This window comes from Hyla sarda, chromosome 8 (assembly GCF_029499605.1).
Source record: "Hyla sarda isolate aHylSar1 chromosome 8, aHylSar1.hap1, whole genome shotgun sequence".
Lineage (NCBI taxonomy): Eukaryota > Metazoa > Chordata > Amphibia > Anura > Hylidae > Hyla > Hyla sarda.
Genome location: NC_079196.1, coordinates 38,427,097 through 38,436,632, shown reverse-complemented (window position 1 = coordinate 38,436,632; position 9,536 = coordinate 38,427,097). Strand labels below are relative to the sequence as shown.

At 56.6% G+C, this 9,536-nt stretch overlaps 1 protein-coding gene across 2 annotated transcripts in view; it reads left to right on the top strand.

Moving 5' to 3' along the window:
- Positions 1 to 266: 266 nt before the first annotated feature.
- ACVR1 (activin A receptor type 1) overlaps positions 267 to 9,536 on the top strand; it is a 114,294-nt gene continuing 105,024 nt past the window's right edge. Inside the window, exon 1 of one of the 2 annotated variants that reach the window (XM_056534572.1) lies at positions 267 to 285. The gene's annotated coding sequence lies outside the window, so the exon portion shown is untranslated. Of the gene's footprint in view, positions 286 to 5,184; positions 5,560 to 9,536 lie in introns of those variants that run through there. The other variant, XM_056534573.1, reaches the window with a different exon arrangement.

The following is a 9,536-nucleotide window of genomic DNA, read 5'->3' as shown; positions in this document are numbered from 1 at the left end:
CGAAGGTCTAAATGCTCTATATATTATTATAAATGAACATATTCTATGCTCTTCTTCATACTATTATTGTTCTTTTTATTTAAAAAAAAGATAAATAAACTTCCCCCCCACCAATTGTTAATTTTTTCCCCCAGCCCATCTCTAGTGCTTTCTGTTCTTCTATTGACATGGAAAAATGACACTGCTGGTCACCACCATGGTCTGTGATTGGTTAAGCAAAACAATAGCACAAAGCACTGCTCAGCTGTGACCAGGGACTGTCAGATGGAACAGGGACCAGCACAGGTAAGTATGATTTTTTTTTTAAACCCTTGCTGAGCCCGTAAACCACAACTGTATGGCGTCAGACAACCCCCCAAAAAAGTGAGAAAAATTGCCCAGTCGCCCATAGCAACCAATCAGATCGCTTCTTTTATTCTTAACAAGGTTTCTGCAAAATGAAAGAAGCGATCTGATTGGTTGCTATGGGCAATTTTGCCTTTGCACAGGTTTTGATAAATCTCCCGTCCTGTTCCTACTGCATATTTTAGAGCGTATTTTAAAAAAGTGTTTCACTCCTAATGTTATGTGTAACAACCTTTCCCAATGGTAATCTGCATTATAGTTCACATTGTAGCTGCGTCACTTCAGAACATCAGAAATCCAAGATCCTACAAAATATGCACGAAAAATGGAAGAATATGCAGTGTGAACCCAGCCCAATATCCTCCATCATTAACTATAGGGCAGTATTCCCCAACCTGAGGCTCCACAGCCACTACAAACTACAACTCCCATCAAGCATGACAAGCACTCCCGAGTCTTAAAAGAAAAAAGCTCATTCTACAGCAGTGTTCCCCCACCAGTGGCTCTCCAGCTGGGGCAAAACTACCACTCCCATCATGCCATGACAGTTCCTGATATGGATTCTGCACGTTGCAGGTTGGAGTTCCTCTCATGTAAACTTTTCAAAACAACATTTTAAAAATGTCTGAGTCTATCCTCATGCCCCCTCACCTATCCTCATGCCCCCTCCCTTTCCTTTCACCTGCCCTCATACCCCCTCCCTGCCCACCTCACCTGCCCCCCCCTTTCTTTATGCCCTCTCACCTATCCTCATGCCCCCTCCCTTTCCTTTCACCTGCCCTCATACCTCCTCCCTGCCCACCTCACCTGCCCTCCTACCCCCTCCCTGTCCACTTCACATGCCCCCTCCCTTTCCTATCACCTCTCACCTGCCCTCATGCCCCCTCACCTGCCCTTCTGTTTCTACCGCCCAACTCACCTGCCCCCTCCCTGGCCACCTTTCCTGCTCTTATGCCCCGTCCCTGTCCCCCTCATCCCCCCTCACCTGCCCTTATACATCCTCCCTGCCCACCTCACCTGCCCTTCTGCCCCCTCCCTGCCCACCTCACCTGCCCTTCTGCCCACTCACCTGCTATGCCCACCTCACCTGCCCTCATGCCCCCTCCCCTTCCCTTATGCCCCCTCCCTGCCCACCTCACCTGCTCTTCTGCACCCTCCCTGCCCCCTCACCTGCCCTTCTGCCCCTCTCTGCCCACCTCACCTGCCCTTCTGCCTCCTCCTAGCCCACCTCACCTGCCCCCTCCCAGCCCACCTCACCTGCCCCGTCCCCCTAACCTGACCTTCTGCCCCCTCCCTGCCCACTTCACCTGCCCCCCTCACCTGCCCTTCTGCCCCATCCCTGCCCATCTCACCTGCTCCGTCCCTGCCAATCTCACCTGCCAATCTTCCCCCTCCCAGCCCAACTCACCTGTCCTTCTGCCCCAACCCTGGCCAGCTCACCTGCCCTTCTGCCCCTCCCTGCCCACCTCACCTGCCCCCCCTGCCCACCTCACCTGCCCTTCTGCCCCAGCCTGCCCACCTCATCTGCCACCCGCCTGCCCACCTCACCTGCCCCCGCCCACCTCACCTGCCATATCGCCCCCTCCCTTCCCACTTCACCTGCCCTTCTGCACCGTCCCTGCCCAACTCACGTGTCCTTCTGCCCCAACCCTGGCCAGCTCACCTGCCCACCCTGCCCTTCTGCCCCTCCCAGCCCACCTCACCTGCCCAGCCCCCCTGCCCACCTCACCTGCCCCCCGCCCACCTCACCTGCCCTACTTCCCCCTCCCTGCCCACCTCACCTGCCCTTCTGCCCCCTCCCTGCCCACCTCACCTGCCCTTCTGCCCCCTCCCTGCCCACCTCACCTGCCCCCCGCCCACCTCACCTGCCCTACTGCCCCCTCCCTGCCCACCTCCCCTGCCCTACTGCCCCCTCCCTGCTCACCTCACCTGCCCTTCTGCCCCCTCCCTGCCCACCTCACCTGCCCTTCTGCCCCTCCCAGCCCACCTCACCTGCCCCCCCTGCCCACCTCACCTGCCCTTCTGCCCCCCCCTGCCCACCTCACCTGCCCTACTGCCCCTCCCTGCCCACCTCACATGCCCACCTCACCTGCCCTTCTGCGCCCTCCCTGCCCTTCTGCCCCTCCCAGCCCACCTCACCTGCCCCCCCTGCCCACCTCACCTGCCCTTCTGCCCCCTCCCTGCCCACCTCCCCTGCCCTACTGCCCCCTCCCTGCTCACCTCACCTGCCCTTCTGCCCCCTCCCTGCCCACCTCACCTGCCCTTCTGCCCCTCCCAGCCCACCTCACCTGCCCCCCCTGCCCACCTCACCTGCTATTCTGCCCCCCCTGCCCACCTCACCTGCCCTACTGCCCCTCCCTGCCCACCTCACATGCCCACCTCACCTGCCCTTCTGCCCCCTCCCTGCCCACCTCACCTGCCCTTCTGCCCCTCCCAGCCCACCTCACCTGCCCCCCCTGCCCACCTCACCTGCCCTTCTGCCCCCCCTGCCCACCTCACCTGCCCCTCGCCTGCCCACCACCCACCTCACCTGCCCTACTGCCCCCTCCCTGCTCACCTCACCTGCCCTTCTGCCCACCTCACCTGCCCTTCTGCCCCCTCCCTGCCCACCTCACCTGCCCTTCTGCCCCCTCCCTGCCCACCTCACCTGCCCTTCTGCCCCCTCCCTGCCCACCTCACCTGCCCTTCTGCCCCCTTCCATCCCACCTCACCTGCCCTTCTGCCTACTCCCTGCCCACCTCACCTGCCCTTCTGCCCCCTCCCTGCCGACCTCACCTGCCCTTCTGCCCCCTCTCGTCCCACCTCACCTGCCCTTCTGCCCCCTCCCTGCCCACCTCACCTGCCCCCTCCCTGCCCACCTCACCTGCCCTTCTGCCCCCTCCCTGCCCACCTCACCTGCCCTTCTGCCCCCTCCCTGCCCACCTCACCTGCCCTTCTGCCCCCTTCCATCCCACCTCACCTGCCCTACTGCCCACCTCACCTGCCCTTCTGCCCCCTCCCTGCCCACCCCACCTGCCCTTCTGCCCCCTCCCTGCCGACCTCACCTGCCCTTCTGCCCCCTCTCGTCCCACCTCACCTGCCCTAATGCCCACCTCACCTGCCCTACTGCCCCCTCCCTGCCCACCTCACCTGCCCTTCTGCCCCCTCCCGTCCCACCTCACCTGCCCTTCTGCCCCCTCCCGTCCCACCTCACCTGCCCTACTGCCCACCTCACCTGCCCTTCTGCCCACCTCACCTGCCCTACTGCCCACCTCACCTGCCCTTCTGCCCCCTCCCTGCCCACCTCACCTGCCCTTCTGCCCCCTCCCTGCCGACCTCACCTGCCCTTCTGCCCCCTCTCGTCCCACCTCACCTGCCCTAATGCCCACCTCACCTGCCCTTCTGCCCCCTCCCGTCCCACCTCACCTGCCCTTCTGCCCCCTCCCGTCCCACCTCACCTGCCCTACTGCCCACCTCACCTGCCCTTCTGCCCCCTCCCTGCCCACCTCACCTACCCTACTGCCCACCTCACCTGCCCTTCTGCCCCCTACCTGCCCACCTCACCTGCCCTACTGCCCACCTCACCTGCCCTTCTGCCCCCTCCCTGCCCACCTCACCTACCCTACTGCCCACCTCACCTGCCCTTCTGCCCCCTCCCGTCCCACCTCACCTGCCCTACTGCCCACCTCACCTGCCCTTCTGCCCCCTCCCTGCCCACCGCACCTACCCTACTGCCCACCTCACCTGCCCTTCTGCCCACCTCACCTACCCTACTGCCCACCTCACCTGCCTTTCTGCCCCCTCCCGTCCCACCTCACCTGCCCTTCTGCCCCCTCCCCACCTCACCTGCCCTTCTGCTCCCTCCCTGCCCACCTCACCTGCCCTTCTGCCCCTCCCAGCCCACCTCACCTGCCCCCCCTGCCCACCTCACCTGCCCTTCTGCCCCTCCCAGCCCACCTCACCTGCCCCCCCTGCCCACCTCACCTGCCCTTCTGCCCCTCCCAGCCCACCTCACCTGCCCCCCCTGCCCACCTCACCTGCCCTTCTGCCCCCTCCCTGCCCACCTCACCTGCCCTTCTGCCCCCTCCCGTCCCACCTCACCTGCCCTTCTGCCCCCTCTCGTCCCACCTCACCTGCCCTACTGCCCACCTCACCTGCCCTTCTGCCCCCTCCCTGCCCACCGCACCTACCCTACTGCCCACCTCACCTGCCCTTCTGCCCACCTCACCTACCCTACTGCCCACCTCACCTGCCTTTCTGCCCCCTCCCGTCCCACCTCACCTGCCCTTCTGCCCCCTCCCCACCTCACCTGCCCTTCTGCTCCCTCCCTGCCCACCTCACCTGCCCTTCTGCCCCCCCTGCCCACCTCACCTGCCCTTCTGCCCCTCCCAGCCCACCTCACCTGCCCCCCCTGCCCACCTCACCTGCCCTTCTGCCCCTCCCAGCCCACCTCACCTGCCCCCCCTGCCCACCTCACCTGCCCTTCTGCCCCCTCCCTGCCCACCTCACCTGCCCTTCTGCCCCCTCCCTGCCCACCTCACCTGCCCTTCTGCCCCCTCCCTGCCCACCTCACCTGCCCTTCTGCCCCCTCCCTGCCCCCCTCACCTGCCCTTCTGCCCCCTCCCGTCCCACCTCACCTGCCCTTCTGCCCCCTCCCTGCCCCCCTCACCTGCCCTTCTGCCCCCTCCCGTCCCACCTCACCTGCCCTTCTGCCCCCTCCCTGCCCCCCTCACCTGTCCTTCTGCCCTCCCCCTCCTCCAGCCCTCCCTGCCTCATCCATGGAGCCAATTCCCCGGCTGGTCCCTCCTCCCGGCCCTCCCTCTCCTCTGTGGAGGAAATGATGTGTAATGCCTGGATAATTACGGCTCCAGACACCCATTGGAGCAGCCCGCCACTTCCTCCTCTCTCAGACACCGGAGTGTCCCGGCTCTCTCCACACAACTTTTGCCCGGTCCTTTCCCTGTTTTCCCCGGTCTGGTTGTCTCTGCTCCCCGGTCAGTGCTGGGGCAGGGGGGGCGGGAGGTCTTCTCCTTGTCCCGGGTGCAGGGGGAGGTGTCCTGCCTGGAAGATGAGGATTGCTGCAGGGGAAAACCTCCTTCCCAGCCGCGGTGGCTGCTATGATCGCTCTGCCCCATCCATGGCCAGTTTATGGGATTGTTAGGAGGACGGAGCGTGTGACTGATCTGCACAACAACCGGCATCAACCCCAGGAGGACGGCATTGTTCCCACCAGAGGTGAGAGGTCACACTGTGCGGTACCGGCTGTAACACCGTGTCCAGTGCATAACACAATAGGAGGGGTCAGTCCTGGTGGGATCATCTGCAGAGCTGTGCACTGAGGTTCTGCAGCAGCTCAGGGATGCATTGTACATAGGATGGACCTTCTATAGAGGGGCTTCCTATTGGGATTGCATAGTCACTCATTTGCTCTGTAGACCCCAGGTGGTGGGGGGTCTGGACTCCTTTTAGAGGGTCTTCCTATGTGATAGGAACACATCAAGAGTAATGCACAGTCACCTATCCAGACCCTTGGCGGTGGGAGCTTGAAGTTTCTTAGAGCAGTGTTTCCCAACCAGGGTGCCTCCAGCTGTTGCAAAACTACAACTCCCAGCATGCCCGGACAGCCGAAGGCTGTCCGGGCATGCTGGGAGTTGTAGTTTTGCAACAGCTGGAGGCACCCTGGTTGGGAAACACTGCCTTAGACAGTCCTTCCAAGTGGTAGGGGTACATAAAATCCACTTACCTCATGGTAGATCTTAGATAGTGGATTTATTTATTTTAAATGATAGCTTGGATTTATTTATTTATTTTATTTTCTATATGAAAGTGGCACATCAAGAGTAATGCATTGTCACTTATTGCTTAATAGACCCTTGGCAATGGTGGGCTTGGACTTCTTTAGATGACTTAAAAAAAAAATATATATAAATAATAATAATAATATTTATTATTTATTATTAGTTTGAAGAGGTAGGGACACTTTAGGGTAATCACTTACCTGCATAGAACACACAAGATGAGGGACTTTGACTTCTTAAGAGGGTGTTTCCAGGGGTGGGGGAGTTACATTGAATTCACTTACTCCATGGGCTTGGACTTCTTCTTTTGGGGGGTCTTGCCAAGTTATCGGGTCACATAAAGGATAATGCATAGTCGCCTATTGATTGATAGACCCTTGGTGGTGGGAGCTTAGACTTCTTCAGGGGGGGGGGGTCTTCGCAGGTAGCAATGCGCAGTCCCTTCCTTGCATGGTAGACACTAGGTGGTGGGGGCTATAATTGGTGTCTATGGAATTGGGTCAAAGCTTCCATTGACAATGGTCTCCTCCTCCCTCACTGTAGTGGTCTGTTTTATACTTCTACTAAATATTATTGAATATGAACAATATGTATCTTGTGCACTTCGGGTGTATATGGTATTTTATAGGTGCCTGAGGTGTCTACTAGATGAGCGAACTTACAGTAAATTCGATTCGTCACGAACTTCTCGGCTCGGCAGTTGATAACTTATCTTGCATAAATGAGTTCAGCTTTCCGGTGCTCCGGTGGGCTGGAAAAGGTGGATACAGTCCTAGGAAAGAGTCTCCTATGAATGTATCCACCTTTTCCAGCCCACCGGAGCACCGGAAAGCTGAACTAATTTATGCAGGAAAAGTCATCAACTGCCGAGCCGAGAAGTTCGTGACGAATCGAATTTACTGTAAATTTGCTCATCTCTAGTGTCTACCGATCTGTGGGTTCGTATATACTCGTCTATAAGTCCTATGTCTTGTCACGTAATAGACCATAGTAGTCTCCAAACTGTGGCCCTCCAGATATTCTAGTCTACAGTTTGGAGACCATTGTAATAGACCATTTTGGTCTCCAGGGCTGGTGCAAGGATTTTTGCCACCCTAGGCAAAAGCAAATTTTGACACCCCTTGACTCCGCCCATTGACACGCCCCAACTTACTACTGGGGAGACACACTGTATCAAACCTCCTCCCCATGTAATCACCTTACTACTGGGGTGCCACATTGTAACAAGCTATCTAAGACTGCATTCACATCATGGTTACAGCCTACGGGTGCCGGATCCGGCTGGGGGGGGAGGGGAAAACCGTGTTCTCCCGTGCACTAGCTGGATTGCGCCGAAATCCATTCACTTTAATCAGCCAACCGGAGTCAAACAGTATCCGGTTTTGTGACCGGACCTAAAACCGTAGTATACTACTGTTTTAGGTATGTAGATGTGATTCCATCTTTCTTCCTCAAACACCATGCGCACGGACTGGCGTGGGCAGCGCCAAAGACAAGCAGGAACAAAAGAGGAATGTCCAGTGCAGAGTAAGTCCGACGGTGCAAATTTATTTCATTTAAAAACCCTTAGTACATGGATACAGCAAGCACAGGTGACGGGTTTCGGCTCAAAAGTCATGACTAAGACCCGCCTTTTGAGCCGAAACGCGTCACCTGTGCTTGCTGTATCCATGTACTAAGGGTTTTTAATTAATAAATTTGCACCATTGGTCTTTTGTTCCTACGGTTTCAGGTCCGGTCACAAAACCGAATACGGGGCAGAAATGAGCCGACCGGAGTCACCGTTTGACTCCAGTCGGCTCATTGAAATTAATTAGATACAGGAGCGCCCGTGTGTCTTAATTTTTTTACATTTTTTTTTTTTTTTTTATCCTCCCCCAGCCGCATGCGGTTCCCGTATAGTAGCATGAACCCAGCCTAACTTTCTTGTGGCAAACAGAGCGGTGCGCTCCCATCATGTGGGCGCTCCAGGCAGATGCCTATTTTGCCTATAGGCAGAGCCGGCCCTGGTGGTCTCCAAAGATATTTTTACCTAGTGTAAATAAGAGAACATCAGACCCTTAGGTGGTGTCAGAAAGTCTATGGGCCTGAGGCAGAAACAGACAAGGCTCTTAGCCCTTACTGGCCTCCTCCTGACCTCTTCTTGGGGGGTGTTGGACCTCAATGTGTTTTCTTTGGGCCTTGAACAAAGTTCTAGGCCCGAAATGTGCCGGCCCTCTCTCCAGGTTCCTCAGGCCTCACGTATGTGTTTGGGACATAGTGAGACACCGCACATGGTATCTTGCAGCACAGCAAAAGCCGCAGCTAGCTGGAATACTATACAAACATATTGTGGGAAGAGAGCCAGCGTTCCTCCCGGGAATTTCTTCGTCTGCTGCTTGCTATGTTTATCTGTGTGGGTGGATGGAGGTCTATGAACTACTAGGCAAATATATTTCTGTTGCTGTCTTTTTTTATATATTTTTTTAAAGAGCTGGGAGATGTGATGTGAGGGGTGGGGAACACTGGAGACAAACATCCATGAAATCCGACCTCATATATTCTACTCTCCTAATGTCAGTCTACTCCAATAAGGCTGGGTTCACACCACGTTTTGTTAAATACGGTTCCCGTATACGGCTGGGAGGAGGGGGGCGGGGCTTAATCGCGGCGGCCGCACTCAGCCGTATTCGGGAACCGTATTTAATGCATGTCTATGAGCCGACCGGAGTGAACCGCAGCCTCTGGTCGGCTTCGTTTTCGGCCGTATGCGGTTTCCTGACCGTAGGCAAAAAAAAACGCGGTCGACCACGTTTTTGCCTGCGGTCGGGAAACCGCATACGGCCGAAAACGAAGCCGACCAGAGGCTGCGGTTCACTCCGGTCGGCTCAGAAATGCATTAAATATGGTTCCTGAATACGGCTGAGTGCGGGCGCCGCGATTAAGCCCCGCCCCCCTCCTCCCAGCCGTATACGGGAACCGTATTTAACAAAACTTGGTGTGAACCCAGCCTAAGGCAGGAATGTGATTTTCATCTTTACTGCCCCTGTCCCCGGCAGAAGGTGGTGGCAACTTGCGGGGTCCCATTTGTGCAAGTACAAAATTCTGGTAGAGCCTGTGGGGAATTGTGGCTACACTGCTGAAAACACCAATTCACACTTAAAGGGGTACTCCACTGGAAAACTTTATTTATTTTTTATTTATTTATTTATTTTTTTCTTAAATCAACTGGTGCCAGAAAGTTAAACAGATTTGTAAATTACTTCTATTAAAAAAAATCTTAAGTACTGAAAGGATTATCAGCTGCTGTTTGCTCCACTGGAAGTTCTTTTCTTTTTGAATTTCCTTTCTGCTTGATCACAGTGCTCTCTGCTGACACCTCTGTCCATTTTAGGAACTGTCCAGAGTAGGAGCAAATCACTATAGAAAACCTCT